The sequence below is a fragment of the Galeopterus variegatus genome, unplaced genomic scaffold (assembly GCF_000696425.1).
Source record: "Galeopterus variegatus unplaced genomic scaffold, G_variegatus-3.0.2 Scaffold1373, whole genome shotgun sequence".
NCBI classification, from domain to species: domain Eukaryota; kingdom Metazoa; phylum Chordata; class Mammalia; order Dermoptera; family Cynocephalidae; genus Galeopterus; species Galeopterus variegatus.
In genome coordinates, this window is record NW_007727484.1 from 321,030 (window position 1) to 328,426 (window position 7,397).

Below are 7,397 nucleotides of genomic sequence, written 5' to 3' on the forward strand. Positions count from 1 at the left end.
AGTTCTTGGCCTGGACCCTAACCCTAACCTTGCGGAGCTCCTCCGCTAGCGGAGCCCACCCCGCTCCCGCCCTGGGCTGGGGCCCTGGGTCTCCCCCAGCCCGCAGCTCTCGGCCGCGGTCCGGGGCGCTCTGCATCCCTTCCTTCTGCGGGCCTGGACGCCTGCCGTGTGCGCCGCACCGTCCTGGGCCGACGGGATGGGGATCCCCGAGGGCCCCTGACGGGGGAGCCAGCTCGGGTGCCCAGCGCAGGGCTGGGGGTGACTCTGAGGCCGGGAAGAGCGCGCTCCGGTTTATCCTTTTTGAAAGGTCCCTCCCTCTCTGTAGGGTGAACGGGGCGGGGGCGGGCGGCTGGAGTGCCCGGGGGGACAGTACGCGCGAGAAGACCCGGTACGGCAGTCTGGGATAGAGCAGGCAGCCCTTGGCCTGGGGAGGCCGCGGGGGGGTAGGTGAAGCGGGTCAAGTCGACTAGGTTTTTGTCCAGAACAGCTGGCGAAAGGGGTGGCGTGCTCGACGGAGAGGAGTGGCCTAGGCGCAAGTCATTTATCAGCACCGCACTCTCCCTTTTTTTTTTTTTTTTAAAGATGACCGGTAAGGGGATCTTAACCCTTGACTTGGTGTTGTCAGCACCACGCTCAGCCAGTGAGCAAACCGGCCATCCCTATATGGGATCCGAACCGGGGCCTTGGTGTTATCAGCACCGCACTCTCCGGAGTGAGCCACGGGCCGGCCCATAGGCGCAAGTCATTTAAAGGAGGGAGACTCACCACGTGTTCAGTCCAGTTGCCATTAAGACACCCACGTGGACCAGGTACTAACGCGCAGGAGTCCGAGAGTCCCAAGACGCGATAACTCTGGTACTGAAGTCAGGACGCTGGGTGACATCGGCGTTTAGCAGGTAAGACACAGAAACGTAATCTGGCCCTCTCGCAAAAGGAGAGGGGACTCACGGGCTGGAGGGGCCCAGGAGTCCTGGAAGGAGGAGGTGCTGCCCTGCGAGGCCCCGCAGCTCCGGGCTCACCTGGCGGCCACACTCAAGCCACTTTCCTGCCATAACTATGCAGATGAGGAATTCCTTAACAAGGAGTTCAGGGTGCCCCAAAATGCCAAATGTCCATGACAGAAATCAAGAAGGAAGCGATTCGAGGAAGGAGAGATGGACTACGACGAGGACGGAAGATGGGTGGCCTTTATCCCAGGGCTCCACAACCCACAATGCCCTGCCCTCTTGAATCTGCCATCAGCTCAAATGCCCTGTCTTCAGCCACTTCTCTGAACATCCCTTTCTCTTTCTTGCACTAATGGAAACCGGGCTTCCCCGAGGGCCTTTCAAATGTAGACGTTTCTTTCCACACGATCCCGGGACCTCTGGGCTGGAGGTGGGGGTGCCCTCCTGGATCCTTGCTACGCTCAGCTCTGGTCAGTCCCCTCATTTCTGGGTGACTTTAGCTCCTGACTCACTGTCATTCTCTCTGATTCCACTTGTGAGGGAACTTCCAGTGACTGCGGAAGCCACACATTATCCATCTGACCTCTTGACCTGTGTTTTAAAATGTACCTGGGATTTGTTTGAATCAGGTATGGTATGGTTAGAGCACAGCCTCGTAACACCAAGGTTTGGATTCCCATACTGGCCAGCCGCCAAAAAAACAAAGAAAGAAAGAAAAAAAAGAGGCGCTTAGCTTTCACGGTTTCCAACAGTAGGGACTAACCACGCCACACAGGGCCACCAGGAGAAGTAGCTGTGTCAGTCGGGAGCAAGCAAAAAGCACGGCCATGAGCCTTTACTGTGTTTCCCACAGGAAGGAAGGGGCAAGGCAGGCTAGGCAAGCTTCAGAGCACAGCCTAATGACCCCAAGGTCACAGGTTCGGATATCTGTACGGGCCAGCCGCCAAAAAAAAAAAAAATTGGAGAGCTTGAATAAGTTCAGAGGGCTCTGGGCTACATTGGTGGTCCCCACTTGTCCGGTACCTGGCCCTGGGGTGATTTAGGGCAGGGGAGATATTGGCTTGATGTGTGAGAGCCAGATAAAGGAGGTGGTTGGGGACATGGCTTCGGACTAGTTGGTTTCTCCATGAAAGTTGCGTCCACAGACTAGCTGTTTACTGTCTCCAGGAATTAGCTAGGCCTAGAAGGGGCAATCTCTCCCAGCCAGGAAAGCCCCCAGGATGTGAAAGCATCACAAAACACAGAAAATAAAAAACATGATTAACAGAGCCTCTCCATCTCATGAATTCGCTCCTCCAAGAACCTTCTCTACCCAATTTCAGCAGCTTGTGAAAGCATCACAAAACACAGAAAATAAAAAACATGATTAATAGAGCCTCTCCATCTCATGAATTCGCTCCTCCAAGAACCTTCTCTACCCAATTTCAGCAGCTCCCACCTGTGGCTCCACCAGTGATTGCTTACATCCCTCACCTTCACACTGCTCCTCCCATCAGAAGACGGGCTGTCCCCTCACTCCTGTATTCCCAGCTTCAACCACACTCCCAGGTAACTGCAGCTGTGTGACTTACCTCAGCTATTTCAGCTGTCAAACATTGCATAGCAAACCAGTTTACTTCATTAGTTATTCTGAAAACTAGGCTGGACTCAGCTGGAAGTCTCTTCTGCGTCATGTTGTATCTGCTGGGGATGGAATGTTCAAGATGCCCTTTTCACTTTTATGTCTGCCACGTCAGCTAGGGCAGCGAGGACAGCTGGGGTCTGCTCAGTTATCTCTTTTTTCCACCTGGCCTCTCCACACGGCTGGCTTGGTGTTCCACATGGCATGATGGTCTCAGGACGGTGAGACTGATTACCTGGTGGCTGGCCTCCAAGAGGGAGAAAGCTGAAGCTGCCAGTCCTGAGACTGGGCTCAGAAGTCCCAAACTTTCTCCCACATTAGTTGTGACAAAGCGGTCACAGGACCAGTGAGGATGGAGCAGTGCACTTTTACAGGGAGGGAAGGAATTGATGGTGACAACTGGAGACAACCTACCACAGCAGCCAACAACCACAGAACCAGTCCCTGAGCCCAACCTGCATCACAGAATCAAGAGAAAACAAATCACTGTGTGAAGCCACTAAGTTTCAGAGGTTTATTATGCAGTGATAGATAACTGGAACAGAAATTGCTACTTAGCAGTGAGATACTGCCATACCAAATTCTAAAATATGCCCCATACTGGCCACCCACCAAAAAAAAAAAAGTCTAAAATATGGCATTGGCATTGGCACCAGATGGCAGGAGGAACTGGACAGGCAGTGAGACGTTGCTTCTGGAGGCTGGAGAAAGTGTGGACTGTTTGTTTTGGCAAGACCATTGCCTGTGGTAATGTGCAAGACAGAAAATGGACCGAATGATCTGATTCTCCTGACAGAAAGTTTAAAGGTCCAACTAGCATCTTTCAGTTATTCATGATAAAGTGAAAGTAAGAAAAGAGAGACGAACTCAAGAAGGAATTGTCCTGTATTCAAGCAGAAGTCATATTTCCAACCCAGCTTTTGCAGAGTCGGAACATAAAACTATTTCTCATTCCCAGCATTTCCAGGAAGCAAAAGGTTCTCAAGGCAAGAAGTGGCCTCAGCTTGGCCAGTCTCAGCACTGCCAGCGAGCACGGCCCCGGGAGCCAGGGCAGCTGGAGGGTGCACTGCGGGACCCCTGGCTGAGACTGGAGGGCTGCAGATGGGGCTGCGAGGGAGAGGTGCCCCAGACCGTCTTGGAAGACAGACGGGCTTCTAAGAATCGAGGTTACAGTCCCCCAGCACCTGACTTGTAACCCACAGAACCGGGGCACCTTCTCACAGAGATTTGTGGTGTGGTTTTTGTCTAATGAAGTGTTATAATTTCATGCATAGAACATCCACAAATTTCTTTTTTTTATAAGTTATATTCAAATGAAGCCCCAGGCGAGAGCCTGACTCGACAGGGTTTCTTGGGATTGATCCTGTTGCTCACTGATATTTGTATTTATGTCAAACTAAATAATTGAATATATGTTATTTCATTGGTTCTGAGAACACTTTAAAGTTGAGTTTTAGTACTTTATGTAATTATTTTATTCCCCCCCTTTTTTTAACAGCCTGCTCCATGCAGAGAAGCACACGCTGTGAGGAGCAGTGACCAGGAGCCGCGCAGCTGGAGCCCGTCCCCTACAAATTGACAGCACGATGAGTGGAAGAACGTGAAAGAGCGCTGTACTGGGAGATGAATGAATGAACCCCAGCTCCGCCCCCTCCCAGCCATCCTCGCACCCCCTTCCTGCACCACCAGCTCCCCTCGCTGCAGCATCACTTCCTCGGGTGAACAAACACGCTTTTCCTCCCCGCCTGTAAAACCATCTCTCTTCGGGCCGGCCCGGTGATGCACTGGAGAGTGCGCCACCGCTTGGAAGTGTGGCAGCGCTCCCGCCGAAGGTTCGGATCCCATGTGGAGACCAGTTCCCGCTCACTGGCTGAGCGCGGTGCGGGCGCAACACTGAGGGTTGCGATCCCGTTGCCGGTCCCCGGTACGGGTGCGACACCGAGGGTTGCGATCCCGTTACCGGTCAGTAAAAAAGACAAAAAGGAAAAAAAAAAAAACCATCTCTCTTCACCTCCCTTCTCTTTCCAGCTTCGCCCCGCTTCTCTGCTCTGTTTTTAAGCAGAATGCCTCAGAAGAGTTGTCCACTCCGTAGCCTCCAATTCCTCTCCTTCCATTCTTTTATTCACTTATTTTTTTGGCAACTGTCTAGCACAGGGAGTGAACCCCGGACCCTGGTGTGATCAGCACCATGCTCTCACTGAGATAACCGGCCAGTCCTTTCCTTTCCTTCTTAACCCACTTTGACTTATTCCCCCATGGCTCCACCAAAACTGTACCAGTCAAGGTAACCATGTTGCTAAATCCATTGATTAGTTCCCATGAAAATTTCGCAGGACCTTCTGCAGCATTTGACACGGTTGAACCCTGCCTCTCCACATGCACTGTTTTGCTCGGCTTCCAGGCCACACACTCTCCTGGTTTTCCTCCTAATGTCCTAGTTCTCTTTACTGGGTCCTCTCCTCTCCAATCTCTTTCCCCTGTAATAAGGGACCACCCAGGGCTCAGTTCTTGACCTCTCTTTTTCTCTATCCCCTATTTCTCCCATGGTGATCTCATTCACTTTTAAGACTTTTGCTATGGTTTGAATATCTGTGTTCCTCTGAAACCCATGTTAAAACTTAATCCCCAATGCAACAGTATTAAGAGGTGGGGCCTTCAGGAGGTCCACCCTCACAGATGGGATTATTATCCTCATAAAAGGGCCAGACAGAGCACGTTCCTCCCTTTTTTTTATTTCCACCGTGTGAGGACCCAGCAACAAGGTGCCATCTGTGAAGCAGAGAGCAGCCCTCACCAGGCAATGAATCTGCTGGTGCCTTGATCTTGGACTTCCCAGCCTCCAAAACTGTAAGAAATAACATTTCTATTTATAAATTTCCTAGTCTCTGGTATTTTGTAATAGCAGCCAGAATGGACTAAGGGAGCTTTAAATACAATACATATGCTAATTTGTACCCCCAGGCTGGGCATTTCCCCTGAACTCTATACTCATATATTCAACTGCCTTGTAACCTTAACACGAGTGGGAAATACATTCTCATTCTGCTAAGACACTCACAATTTAGGACTGTCTGTTACTGCAGCATAACAAGGCCTACCCTGACATACAGACCTCTACCACCACACACGCCTGCATACCACCACCTCGTGGCGGGGTTCCTGCATTCACTGCCTAAAGGGCCTCCCGCTGCCTGCAGCCCCTGACCGACTGTTTACAGTAGCCAGCGCCTTGCCCAGTCTCCGGTCTCCAAGCACAGCAGGCATGATCCCAGCTCAGGGGCTTTGCACTGGCTGTTCTCTCTGCCAGGAATGTTCTTCCCTCTATACTCATGTGGCTCACTCCTCCTCCTTCCATTGTTCGTTCAAATGCCAGCTACCACCTACCCCCTCACAAGGACCCTCAGCCCCCCTTATGCTGACCTGTTTTCCCCATAGCATTTATCACTTTGTAACATAGCATATACTGAGCCACTGTATGTATTTTCTACCTCCCTCACTGGAAAATGAGCTGGAGTTTTTGTTTTGTTTGCTGATGTAGAGCATTTTCAGCCGGTGGTTGGGCTGAAAGTCTAGCTTGAGTGGGTTGCCAGACTTGGGTGGTAGGCAGAATCCCCCCAAAGACATCATGCCCTCATGCCTGCAACCTGTAAATATGTTGTTACACGGTAAAAGGGACCTTGCAGATGTCATCAGGTTACCTTAAATTAGTGGCCTTAAAATAGGGAGATTATCCTCGATTATCTGGGTGGACCCATTCTAATCACAGAAATCCTTAAAATCAGAAAACTTTTTCCAGGAGAAGGCAGAAGAAATGAAGCAGAAAAGGTGGTCAGAGAGATTCAAAGTGTGGCTTTGAAGATGAAGGGCCACGAGCCAGAAAATGCAGGTGGCCTCCAGAAGTTGAGAATGACCCTCAGCCGACAGCCAGCAAGCAGGGACCTTATACAGCCACAAGGAAGTGAATTTTGCCAACAACCAGAGTGAACCTAGACAGAGTCCTGCCCCAGAGCTCCCTGAGGAGAGGTCAGGCCAGCTGACACCTTGATTTCAGCCTTGAGACCTGGAGAAGAGAAATCCACCAAACCTACCTGGACTTCTAAGCCGCAGAAGTGTGAGATAAATCTGCGTTCTTTTATGCCACTGTATTTGCGGTATTTATTACGAAACAACAGAAAACTAATTCAAGGGCTGTCTAGTTAGCTCAGCTGGTTAGAGTGCAGAGTTACAGCAGCAAGATCAAGGTTTCGGAGCTCTGTACAGCCGTCAAACAAATGAATAAAAAAATAACGAGGTCTTCGAGAGTTGTCTGTTCCGGCTGCCTCCTGCTCTTCTCCCTAGCCCCTTAGTTTTGTTTTTTTCCCCTCCCAGGAACTTTTGCCGCGATAGGAAGAAGGGACACGAGACTGTGGCTGGTGGGGCGTGTGGGGATCGAGCGCTTCTTCTCAGGGTATGCTGTGGGCGATGCCTCCGAGCTGCCTGATTCCACCCTCGCAGGACTCCGAGCGGCGGGCTCGCGGGTGCACCCTTCCCGGGACAGCCTGGAGCGCACGCCCGCAGCAAGCCGTGCCTGGCGCCCCCTGGGCCCTCAACCCAACGGCGCGGCCTCAGCCCCGCCTCAAGCCAGCGTCATGGCGCCCTCGCCGGCCGAACTTCCGCGGAGCACGTCCCGGCGCCGTCCCGCAGCTCGCCGCGCGAATAAGTAAACTCATCAGACAAAGAACTTAGATCTAAGGAAACTCATCACACCAAGCTAATCGATCTAAGTAAACTCATCAGACCAAGCTAATCGATTTGGCAGAAATAATCAGACCAAGCTAATCGATCTAAGT